Below are 13,239 nucleotides of genomic sequence, written 5' to 3' on the forward strand. Positions count from 1 at the left end.
TTTTATTTTTAATCTCAGGCACAGAGATATACATAGGTCTAACAGTCCCCTATGCAGATCCTGAAGACTACAAAGATTCCAAAGAGAATTCATAAAGAAAGACACAGTAAAGTTAAGACTACTACAGAATGCTCTGTGGGATTATCAAGACAGGAAAACTTTGCAGATGTTACTGTCTCTCTGGAGGAATAAATGCTTGCATTTTAATATTCTCAGCAGCTGGTTCCTGTTGAATGCCATCAGGATGATTCAGCCACCTCCCAGAAACAGTAGCAGCAGCAAGTGCACTCCTACAGATACAGATCTACAACACTTTAATGTTTTCAGGGCATTACTATTACTCTGACATAGTCAAAATGTCATTAAACTGTTATCAATTGAGCCAAACACAATCATTTGAATAGAAAAAAAATACCACCACCACAGCCTCATAAGCACAGAACTTCTGTTTTATGGTATGCTGTGTATATAAACTTAGTCTGAATAGCCACATATTTAAAGATGTACCATTATTTCTTCCTCCACTTTTTCCTTGGCTCAGTGTTCTCCATCCCAACCATCACTTACTTCAGTTAGCAAGAATTCTTTCTTCCTTTCTACCCTGAATTGAATGATACAGGTTAAAGCATGCTGCTTGTCGTCTTAATTTTTCCTTTCGAATCAACCTTCCACAACTCTGAAATTTAGATGGGTGCTCAGTGCCAGGTGGGTTATGAACTCTTGCCAACAATGAAAGCACGTGGTATTTATCAAGTAGTGTGCTTCCTGATATATGTCCATAATCCAGACCAGTTCTCTTTCTTGTTTTGGTTTTGTTTTGTATTTGTATTATAGCTGTAAGTCGCCTTCGTTGTTCTGCCAGATAGGCAACTCATAAATATTGGAAAGAACGGCTAATATGCCATGTTAAACTTCAGGTAACTCACCTAGAGCTCTTCCTCTCTTCTAGTTCTTTTGTATTTTTATCCACTATATTTAATTCACTGTAAATCCAACTGTGATCAAAACCGGGCAATAGCAAACACACTGAGCATAGCAGTAGTCTGCAAAGTGGTCTAAAGGGACTTAAGGCAAGTTTGTGAGATCACATTTTAAAAAATGCTCCACTGCAACACTATTTTATTTCAAAATGAGGGGCAACCCTGAAAATGACTTTGCTATGAATATCTAATTAAAGGGAAAATCTGTTCTAAGTTTTCTAATGATGAAACAATAAAGATGAAGAAAAACAAAGCAAATGTACAGATTGGAACCAATATGTTTGTGCCAGGGCAATCTCTTAACTATAATTAATAGATTGGCAGCAGACTGCACTCCTACTCTAACTTCAAACCTTGGTTAAAAGCAAGCCCTGATAATGATTCTGCAAACATAATACAACTCCATGGTTAACATTCAGAGCCATGGTTAGAACATCCGATGCATTAACTATTAAAGTGTTACATGTTAAATGGGAGGGATAGTACCTCTGGTGGGCGACACGTCATGCTCCCTCTGAGATAGTTTGTCCACCTTAGGTCCCCACCCTGCACTCAGCTCTCACCTGTGGCTCCTGTGCCACATTCCAGGAATGGCTGACTGGCTGGCTAAACCAGGTGAGCCGATGGGTCTCAAGCCCTCAGTGAGTTAGGGACCTCCCCTACATGCAAAGGCAGGCTGTGGCGGATTGAGCAAAAGAGACAAATGGTAGGTCCAACAGCCAAGAGAGCAGTTACTGCACATGCTGTAGAAGGAAGAGAGGGGCAAATGGGGCTCGCCAACCTGGGAAGGTGGTCCATCAAGGAGCAGGGAAACTCTGGTCCTAAACCTCTGCTGTCTTGCAGTGAGAAGAAAAGGCTAAGGAGTAAACCCTACACAAATCAGGAATGGAGTCCCTAAGATGGTTGGATGGCACCTTGTACACTTGCTTCCAGCCAGTTGGTGCCAAACATATTGCTCTGCTTTCCTTTGGACCATGTCACTGAACCCAAGAGGGGGGTCTTGTTGCCTGGGCAGCCCAGGACCTCCATACAGACTGCCCAGGCTTGCACCCCAGGGAGGTCACTTTGTTGCTGCTAACACAGTGGCTTGACTTCACGAGTGGTGGACCTTGGGGGTCTCAAATTTCAGTGGCACCCTGTGCAATGTCAAAATCCAGCACCCCCAACCTCTTGTGCTCCATTCTAAATAACAGTTGCAGTGCCCCCTGTGCTACACCTGAAGCGGTCCCCTAAATCCACCTCTGATGTCACCTCCACAGGTGCACGTCATTGTCTCTCGAGATAGACGGATGCCAACAATCTGCCATCAACACACTTAAACGTATATTTGCAAAGGCTAGTGCTTGGAAAGCTTTGGTACGATACAATTTAAAAGTGATAATGTCCCAGAAAAGCCTTATTTTTAAAAATATAGTCATTGCCATTGGAAGGAGCATTTAAGTGGCTGGACATAGCATCCTTTATAATATTAATAGTCTACATTTTGACAGGCACCCTCATTTTGTAGAACAATCTTGAGGCTTGTCTGTATTATTGCTACAAGGATATAACAACCACCTCAGAAACTGTGGTGTCTGAATAAAACCAAGCTTGAAATCGGCATAGCCCTGCATTACCCATAAAAGCCATGGCCTGAACTGAAGACTCGCCTATTCATATACTGCTGTTGTACACACCCAAGTATATCTGAACTATAATTTTACAATTATCAACAAATCACAATTGCTGCATCTAAGCTGAGCTGATTGTGACCAACCTTAAACTCCTTTGTCCTATTCTGTCATCCTCTTGCCCTGGTAAATGTTGCATATGCAAACCCACCTGAGGTTAACTTCTCTTGCTTGTCCATTGTACAACCATACAAATCAGTTAACAATGAAGTTAAAGGCCATAGCTCAGTGGTAGAGCATCTGTCTTGCAATAGCCAGCGACCTTTAGCATTGAGTAAATGAAATGCAACTACTGCATGCTAAAAGTAGTGAGAAGTTGTTTGATTTTCTACATCACCACAGAAAAGTAATTCTACAAAAGAGGAGAGGTGACTGTCAACATAACAAAAGCATTTTCACTTCTTCACCAAAAAGGGAGATGAACACTCCAGAGTCGGAAGGAGGAATGACAAGCAACACTCTCCCCCCCAAAAAAAAAGTTTTATACAATTACAAAATACAATTTAACAAAAATCGGGGCACTGCTTGTACTATTCAGGTCAGTACTCAGACTTTGCCAGTCTTATATTGTGTGGGTGAATTTGTGGGTGTATTTGACACACACACACACACACACACACACACACACCCATACAAGCTAAGTACATAGAAATATTCTGCAAGTCTAGACACTTCTAGCTACTACCACAAATTCTTCCTGCCCTTACAGAAGATTGATTGAAGTATGTGAAGGGACAATGATATTGTTGCAGCCCACTTTTCCAGCCTACATGTAGCTTTGCTTGCTCTGAAACTGGAGTTTCTTCATGAGAAGAATAAAAACTGGGTTTTGACATGCTGATGTAAAAATATCCCATTACAAGACACATATGTATCACTAGCTCTGTATATACAATACATAGGTCCCAAGGACAAGGACGTGCAACACAATGCAATGCGTCTATATGTGGTAGTTGAATTGTATTATTTATTATTCATGGACCACCTACTATTTCCCAAATATGGAAGTGTCATCCCATAATGAAATTATGTAGTGTGTGAAATTATGAAGTTTGTGATATGTAGTGCACTACGAAGAGTTGGTTTCACATAGTGCATAATTCTTCGGCACACAGTCTGAAGATGAAATTCACATTTATTATTATTCATTGCTTTACCCAAGAAATGATTCAAAGCAACTTAGAAACACAACTGGAATACTAAAACCAATAACAATAAACACAATCAATAAAAACCTCAAACAAACAAATGGACAAAACAAACAAAATCTACTGCACTCCTAAACAGAATCTGGCCTTGGCCCTATCTTGGCCGACTCATCTTCCCAAGATTTAAGCAAAGTCAAATTATGACACCTTCACTGCATGGGAAATTATCACCTGCATCCAGTGTGCTTTAGAAAGATGTCATAAGGAATAAATAACAAGGAATACATGCAAACCAAGATGTGGATATAATATCAGCTAATCTACATTTAGCTCAATCAATGTTCTTAAAACATAAACAATGTGTTAATACCAACTTACATTTGAGGAAGCGGTGTGGCCTCGTGATGAGAGCAAGTGCTCTGGATGCAGGCTGTGCAAAGTCTGCTTTCTGTTCTTATGCAGTCTTGGTCAACATGGACCTTCAGCAAAATTGTGTGAAGACACTTGCTTGTCTGTAAAAAACAACAACAACAACTAATTAATTAATTAATGCAACTATTTATATGGCACTTTCTGTATATCCACATAGCACATGAAGTGGCTTATACACCTGCAAGTATCTGATAATAAAACTGTATCTGGAGCATCACAGATTAGCCACCTCTACCCCAATTTATACAGGACTTTTAAATCTTAAAAAAAGACCACACCTCATCAGTACTTTGAACTTGGATGATAAAAACAGGCAGTCAGTGCAGGTTTGGTTGTTTCAAAATGATGGATGATTTGGGCCTATGTGATGGAAGCAACTGCAGCTAGCTCATCAGCCAAAGCGGGTAGAAAGCATTTCTATTCACTATATCAGGGATTTCACCAGAAATGTAGGCTAAAGTAGTATACAAAAAGCAAACCTTGCCCTTTAGGGGCAGTATAACCCTACCAAAGAAAGACAAAACCATGGCTCCAAATTGGCTTAATACATCTGTCCAGTCTGTATTAATTTCCAATTCATTAGCCATCAGACAATCTAGGCATTTGCTCAGGGAACCTACAACTGCTTCTGCGCTTGACAGAGAAGAAAGGCAGAATTTGGTGTCATCAGCATACTGGTGACACTGCAATCCAGAATGACTTAACTGTTTTCCAGTGGTTACATATAGATCTTAAAAAGCACAAAATAATGCTAATAGCAAAGTGATATAGTAAGTCTCTGTTAGTCAATTTTTATCGAACATCCTGACACTGTATGACTGGAGATGGTGCTATAAAGCTGAATATTACCATTAATTACTGAAGTGTCTTGAGGATGTCAAAATGTTTTTTCTATAATCTATAAATGTATGTCCATGTTCTTTTCTTCCTGCACATTCAAGTTCCTATCTCCCAACATTAATGTGTTCCTTAATAAAATATAACAAATTCCAGAGTAGGGAAGGAAGTAGCAGTATTTTAACAGTGCCCAGTTATCGTCACTCAAGGTATAGGCAGAGAAAAAATGAGGAAAGCTTATGCAATTGGCTCTTCAGAAAGAATGTATAGAACAAAATGCAATGGTACATCAAAATACACACTCTAATTTGCATTTAAACGAGATATAATTATGTGTCCCAACTAACTGAAATTACATAATTTACAGTTTTATACACCATGTTTCTAGCATATACTTAAAACATATTTGATGTACACCTGAAAAATATAATGCAAAACCCGTGATGCAAACATGCAGCCCTATGTAATCAAGCTATACTTTCTGAGCAGCTAGGATTGAGAGTCACCCCCTGTAAGGTGGTGACTTGAGGCAGAAAAATCAGGTTCATCACAATGTATGTGATTCCAAGTTGATGTACCTCCATATATTTAAGAGAGATCACTCAATCTAGATTCTACCCTGAGCAGAGATGCCAGCTTGCATAAACTATTGTGGGAGCAGGTAAACCCTGTCCTGCATAACCGGTCACAAGATGTAGAACAGGCACACCATTTGAATGGCAAGGCCTATTAACTATTGGGGGCAGCCCCCTGAAATATTTTATTAGGAGTTGGCTCCCATGAGCTTGAGACGGATCGATTTGCTTGCTCAAAACAAGGTGTTATGGTTGTATGCTACAATATATTTCTATATATAAGATTTTCAACACTGTGAAATTCTTGTTTGGCGTTGGGGGACAAGGATAAGTCGACCCCACTTAATGATCAATGATGGCCTATTTCTGCCATACTTCTTGACATACTATTTTTAATCTACCTTTCCTGATAGATATTTAACAAAATGTTTATAGGATCAGCTTCTGAAACCAGTAATGAATATAAAGCAAAAAATATTTGATCCGGTAAGTTGTCTGGGAACATCTGATGCAGAATCAGACTGTGGGCTTAGGGCTTAACCCACCCACTGGAAATGCCATGTAGGGAACAAAATGGTATGTGTATCAATACCCAGTGTTTATATGCATTTGATACATAAGAAGAGCCTGCTGGATCAGGTCAAAAGCCCATCTACTCCAGCATCCTCTTCTTACAGTAGCCAACCAGATGCCTGTGGGGAAACTGCAAGCTGGACCTTACTGGTGGGAGAGGGGAAAAGTGACTGGGAGGGAGGATTTGGCACAGGAAAACAACAAGCTGCAAAAAAGGTTAAACATTCCATTGCTTCCTGCTACTTTTCTGCTCAGAACTACAGACTTCCAAAACTGATTTTCATTTTTAAAAAATGAGATATTGGCCTTCTGTTTAATTCAGAGTTCACTCAAGAGCAGGATATAAATGTCATGATTAAAATAAAAATAAAAATCCTGTACTATTAACCCAAGCAAAACTGAATATGTGAAGTGGATACTAACTTCTTAGACAGGTATATTTGTTGTATAAGCTGCAACCGATCTGTCCGATTCTGCTTGCTAGAGGTTTAGTACTGGGGATTCCCCCCCCCTACAAACTGTAATACTAAGGATATTCTGAGGACTCACAGACCAGAGGATTTCTTTCTTTTTAAAGAATCCAACAATTGATCTCCTCACAGGCAAAGACTTTGGCAACTTTCTAAATACACATAATTTTCTTTGCTATTTCCTGATTCTCTGGCCAGAAAAATAATTACAGAACTTATTTTCTGTAGGGAAGGAGCAGAAATTGTTTCTCACGCTAGATCTGCAGGCTTTCTGGGATACATAGTAGAGATTAACAGGTCACAGAGAAATTTTATTATCTAGGGTAATGAAAAGACTGCATTAACAGACTAGCTCCTTTTCTACTCTTAATATGGTCAGAACTTTAAAAGGCCGACTGAGCATAAAACAAGTCTTTGAGGAATGCCAAGAGAATTCTTAATGGAAGGACCGAATTCAGTTCACAATTCTGATTTCATTGTGAACAGTAGCAAGCACAAACCCTTATGCAATATATCTTAACTGCAACATCTTAATTAAGATCCTTAACCGGAGGGAGGGAGGTGGAGAAGGTCAAGAAAACCACCTGTGTGATATGCAACCCAAAGAAGAGCTTAAACTGTAAGATTTGGATCTGGATTTTAGAGGTCTTATAGCTCAAGCAGCTCTGAAGAGATCTAATATATAAAATGTTAAGTATTACAGGGAAAGGATTTATTTAAGGAAGGCTACATCTGATCATAAAAAGAAATGTGTATATGCAATGTGGCAAGCCAAAACAGCCGCAGTAAGAAAAAGTTAGTTACACGGAATTCTATTTTTTATCACCGAATTGAAAATAAACTTAAAAACTAGAAAATACTCATAACTGTTTAATACAGAATCACACCTATGATTATCTCGCATTCTGATTTTCGTTATATTAATCCTAAATGGAAAAGGAAACAATCACGAGGTTTTTTTTCAGGACACACTAGTAGACTGTAATGTATTTATCATCATAAACAAAAATCTAAATTACAAAATGGGGGAGGGCCTTAGGAAGAAATGCTACTACACCTAAGATAAGAAAGCCAACAAACAAGTATGTGTGGTCAATACAAAATAAAACTACAAGGCTTGCTATGGCTCATTTTGCATACAAATAGATAGCCAAGTGAACAAATGCTAAATGAAAAGTTATTCTTATATGCAGATACTCCATTTCAGCAAGAAATTAAACTTCTAATCTCTGCCATCTGAAAGCAGCAGGGCAGCGTATCATGTTAAAGGAAAATCTGCTTCTCCTCTCAGTAGTTATCCTGTTAGTGGCCTTTAAGCAACACTGTTGCACCCAAGACACACGTGTTACACAAGCTGGTTTTCCCCTTGGCAAACATCCATCTAAATAATCATTAGGCTCTGCTATGCTTGGTTTTTAAAGATAAAATGGGAGCACACATTACCTAGATATCGTTTTAAACTCCACTAAAATTATACCGGAAATGTATTTGGCCCTACTGAAAGCAAGTTACTCCTTCTTCCAACAAGCAGCTGCTATCCTTTTCAGCTATAACCTCCTGAACATGCATGATGTATTCATCAGATGAGATGACAAATAACCACTTTGGCCCAATGTCTAGGTTTTACTGTACACATTTTGAAAGTTCCGCCTCGGCTCCGATTTTCGACATTAGAAAAGAGACAGTTACTTGAGAACACGGTTTGCTGGAAAAAAAGTCACCTGATCTAAACCTGTTAGACAGAACAGATTTTCTTCTGAGATGGTAAAAAGCTTTAAGCTTTCTCCCTTCCTTCCATCCCTGTACTGATTAGCATATTCACTAGGTTAATATTTGCCTGCATAAAGGCATAAAAAAAAATTGGATTACAAAGTTCAAGCCTACATTTTGGAGGAATTGGCATCCGATGTGTTAGGTACCACCCCCAAACAGGTGCCACTGTTGAATTGCTAGGAACCCAGGAAACCCTGATCACCTGGGACAAAAGTCTGACAAATAAATATACACACACTTAATTGCAATAACTACTAAGAGACTTATTGAATGTGGGAACCAGTAAGTACAACACAGTATACGTATTAGTTGTGCGCTATCAAAAATAGTTATAGCACTAATTTCCAACCCTGTTTTTCTGAGCAGGATGAAACTGCACGTTCCTCAGTTAGAACAAGCCAATATAAAATATTTAAAATGAAACTAGAGTGCAAAAAGCCTTGAAAATGTCTTCCGCGGTTAGAGAATTTCTCCAGTTATATTCATATGTGGGGGAGAGGGGAGAGGGGGACGGGAAGGGAAACATATTTTTTTTAAAAAGAGTTGTTGAGAATAAGAACAAGAGATTGTAATTGTGTAAGATAGTATGTTGCTACTAAATAACAGGAGACATGAACTATGACTATGAAAACACTACTACAGTGAATGAATGCTTCATTTTTAGACAGTGTCTAATTAAAATAATAAAATACTTATCATTTATGTAGTTCATGGAAGTACTTCACTTGTATTACCTCAGCATTCCTAAGAACAGCCTGGCAAGATTAGTGAATAATACTAATACTAATCTATCATAGTTCAAGGGTTGAGGCTGGGAACTGGGATGCATAAGTTTGGAGCTGAGGTGAGATCTGAAGTGGACAAATCTCAGAATTTTGTACTTTAAGACCAGATTGGATATAGCAAAAACTTGGAACAAAAACATTTAAATGATACAATGCATACAACACCGTATCTTGGCGCACAATATTAAGGCAAACAATTGCCTCACAAAATACAGCATGGAATATTTTAAGTTTGAAAAATTATAGAAAATTAAGTCATGTTTAGAGAATTTAATGAAAACCAAAGTAACTTCAGAACTAAAATAGATCAAGTAGATACACCATGTCAAAGAGGCCAAGACCTGAGATGCCTTCTGATTGTTACATACCATGCAGCCTTACAGTCAGTTCTGTGCACCTTTACTCAAAGGTAAGTCCAGTTGATATCAGTGTGACTTAATCCTAATAAGCAGAGGGCTGCAGGCTAAAGATGAAGGTGCTTTCAAAGTTAGCATTCCAAGCTGCTATTTTATCAGTGCTATGGGTCCCCTCAGGTCATATGCCTTAAGTCATAGGAGGTAATTAGGCAGGTCCATCATCAAAACTTATAGTGATGCACCTGACTTCTGATCCCTGATTACAACCTGCTGTGGGAAAACCATTAAACAAATTTCCTGGAAAGTCTGGAAATGGAGGAAGAAGAAGAAGAAGAAAGGTTAGAGATATTTCACTTCCCCATAGACAGCACTTGATAGTAATATGAGAGAATTTGTAAGAACTGCCACTAGGAACATTCACCTTGTCTATTGTCCTTCCTCCTCCATTACCACACATTATTGCTAAATGCTACATACAATTTTCAGCTTAATCTGAATCATTACTTAGCTTACTCTTGGTTTCCTCTGTAAAAAATTCCAACTGGATCTGTCTCAACTTCCAGTGAAATTCATGTGGGTGCATATATTTCTGTATACAGATTTTAAAACTTATTCTTGAGAATAACTTGTTCGTATAAACAAGGTAACACAGGGGTAAATTAACTCACAAATCCAAAGGATATGCTGACAGAAATCCTAGCATTCTGACTCCAGATTAAGAAAAGCAATTCCTACCTACCATTTTACATAAGGAAGAAAAGAAACGATGTGAAAGGGGTCATATATGCACATACGAACACGCATGCAAGAAAAGGATAAACAACACACTCTACGTTAAATGAAATTTGGGCAGCTAACTTAAAACAGACTATGGAATTAATTAATGCTCTGTCTTTATGTAAAGCATATGAACAAAAAGCAGAGAGAAAAAAGAATGCACACAGAGACATAAAAACAGGAGGGGAACAGGAGAAAAGGAAATGAAAAGAAAAGAAAACAAACAGAGTTCTAACAGGCCCATTCTGCTAAAGGGAGTCCAACTAAAGAGTCATATGATATCTGATAGTGCAGGACACGTCGCCAGGAGCTGGAGCGGATTGCCTGCAGGAAGAAAGAGCCAGTGTGTTTCTGCTCAAAGAGCTTTTCTTTCCTAATTTTCTTTCCTCCCCCCTCGTCTCTTTCTCTTTTCTCCTGTACTGTGAATGCCTTAGTATCTTAGGTCAGATCCATGAAGAATCTCAGAAAAAAGAACTATCATCTTTCACTGTACTTCTGGATGCAAAGATAGCTCTGGTAGAAGATGCCTCTTAGCAGAGACTGAAGGGACTTATGTAGATTTTGGCATGGACTACCCCTCCCTCCTGTTGCCACCTCTGGGAATACAGACACAAAATGGACACATACCACGTTATAGAACAAAAACAAAAAGGATATCTTAAGAAAAGATATACAGGAGGTACAGACATGTCGGTTTTTTCTATGAAAATGACAAAGATTAGAGGTGTTCATTACTTGCTTAATTATATTTTAATCTTTACAGAAAGAAGAATGCACAGTAAACAAATAAAATAACGAAAGATGCAGAATAAAATTGTTTGGGGAGATAAAGGAAGAAAACGCTAACTTTTTAAAAGAGGATATAATTTGCCAAAAGTTGGACAATTTCTACTGTGTTTCAGGAAATACTGGATGTGTCCAAGATTTCTACACTCTCTTTTTTTCTATTGAGATATTTCATGCTCAGCTATGGAGTCCTCTACGGTAAGACTAGATCAGAAAACACTTTTATGTTTGCATCGTGAATCTGGTTTCACTCCAATTGCTGCAATTAAGTTACTCCAAGATTATAGCAGTAACTGTAGAACAAACTTGCCTTTGTACCTCCTCTGTAAACATAACACATTCCTTCTGAAATAACATCTACTAAGTATGTGGGACTGCCAAAATCTGTATTACATAAACACATACAGCACATATGTGACTGTAACAGACCACCTCTTTAAGCAGAGGATTGAATGAAAAAGAAAAATAGCACTGATAATGATAATCATCCTTTGTGTCCCAAACAATTGCTGTAATTACTTCCAATCTAGTCCCACACATTTTGCATACATGTAAAATTACACATACTATGATAGTAATGATGACCACATACATGCTTCCACTTGCTCTGGTGAACTACTAAAAGTAATGATTTAACAAAAGTAGTAATTAATTATTGGGGATGACTTTGATTAAAAGAAACCTTTCTTGAGTGTGTAAATGTTCAAGATATATTGAACATACTTGGATACGTTTTAAAACATGAAGAATTGTAGACATTTGCTACTATAATTCCATGTAACATGTTATTGAATTGCTACTCAACTTTGCCATCTTATGATACTAGCCAAAATATATTGTGCTCTGTTTGTGTGTGTGTGTGTGTTTGTGTGTGTTTACATCTATATGGAGAGAAAAAGAGAGAGGTTCAAATCCACAGAATAAAAACAAACAAAGATGAAAACCAGGTATGTACTATACTATAGGTATAGTTCCATCTATAGGAAAGATAAACACAAACTGTAAAGCTCTCCTAACCTCTTGGATAACCACGTGTGCTATGATTAACATAAGGCCAAAGAAAACTGCCCCCAGATGTGTGTATAACTGCTGCATCCTTTCAGAGGCAAACACACTTTCCTTCCACAAGCCCTTACAAACTTTGGGGGGACTGGTGACAAAAAGTAAATGAACCCACCCCCATTCCATCATTTCTTGTGCACAACATCTTACCCATTCTCATTGCCTCTTCTATTGCTCAGGTGAAATGTCTTGAAAGGCAAAGAAAGAAGGGGGAAAGGGGGGGGGAGAGAGAGAAGAGCCTAAGTTTATGCCAGAGAGCCCCATCAAGAAAAAGTTAGCAAAGCAACAGCTACATTGAATTTTAAAAAGGACAACTGTGTGTGGGGGGGAATTCAAACTATTTTCTTAACCCCCCTCCCTTTTCTTAGTTCAAAAATGTATTTTAGGAGGGAAAGAGAAATCACATCCCTTTTCAATTTGGGGCTTTTGTGTGCGTGCGGCTGCCACTGTTTCTTTTCGAAAGAAAAGGGGGGGAACCCTAAAAAACAGAGGGGGGGAACATATCTGAGGCGTTAAGCTTGCACTCCCCCCCCCTTTCCTTTGTAAAGAACTCTTTGTTCTCTAGTGAAAATGCTGGAGGAAAGAAGAAGAAGAAGAAGAAGAGGGTGGGGGGGAAATCCCCGGGCAGCGACTCCCTGAAACAAGTGCAAAACACTTAGAGGCTTTTGGGCTGGCTGGGAGCCAGAAACCCTCCCGCTGTCTGGTTAGGAAAAGAGGGGGGGGCGGGAGAGAGAGAGACGGGGAGAGAGAGAGAGGCAGCGCGAGGGGGGGGGAGAGACATTGGCACTTCCTTTAATAGACATAGGAAGCGGGATTTTTTTTTCTTTCCTTTTTTTCAAAACTGGCGGTCAAGCGTTAAGTAACTCCCAGCCTAAATCCACCTGCTCGGAATGAACTTGGGTAACCCCCCTCGGGGTGCCTGAGGAGAACCACCTACTCCAGACACTTCTCCCGCTCCCTGAATGCTGCTGCTGCTGCCCTGCTTCCATTCTTCCTGCTCCCGTCACACCAGTGC

The 13,239-nt window shown here is 39.0% G+C and overlaps 1 protein-coding gene across 48 annotated transcripts in view; it reads right to left on the reverse strand.

Moving 5' to 3' along the window:
- Positions 1 to 13,239, reverse strand: part of ZBTB20 (zinc finger and BTB domain containing 20) — a 513,065-nt gene that overhangs the window by 108,647 nt on the left and 391,179 nt on the right. For 47 of the 48 annotated variants that reach the window (XR_014546995.1, XR_014546996.1, XM_083609064.1 and 44 more), the window contains one exon: positions 4,177 to 4,310. The gene's annotated coding sequence lies outside the window, so the exon portion shown is untranslated. Of the gene's footprint in view, positions 1 to 4,176; positions 4,311 to 12,374; positions 12,882 to 13,239 lie in introns of those variants that run through there. The other variant, XM_083609098.1, reaches the window with a different exon arrangement.

The sequence above is a fragment of the Podarcis filfolensis genome, assembly GCF_964270895.1.
Source record: "Podarcis filfolensis genome assembly, chromosome: 4".
In the NCBI taxonomy this organism is placed as follows: domain Eukaryota; kingdom Metazoa; phylum Chordata; class Lepidosauria; order Squamata; family Lacertidae; genus Podarcis; species Podarcis filfolensis.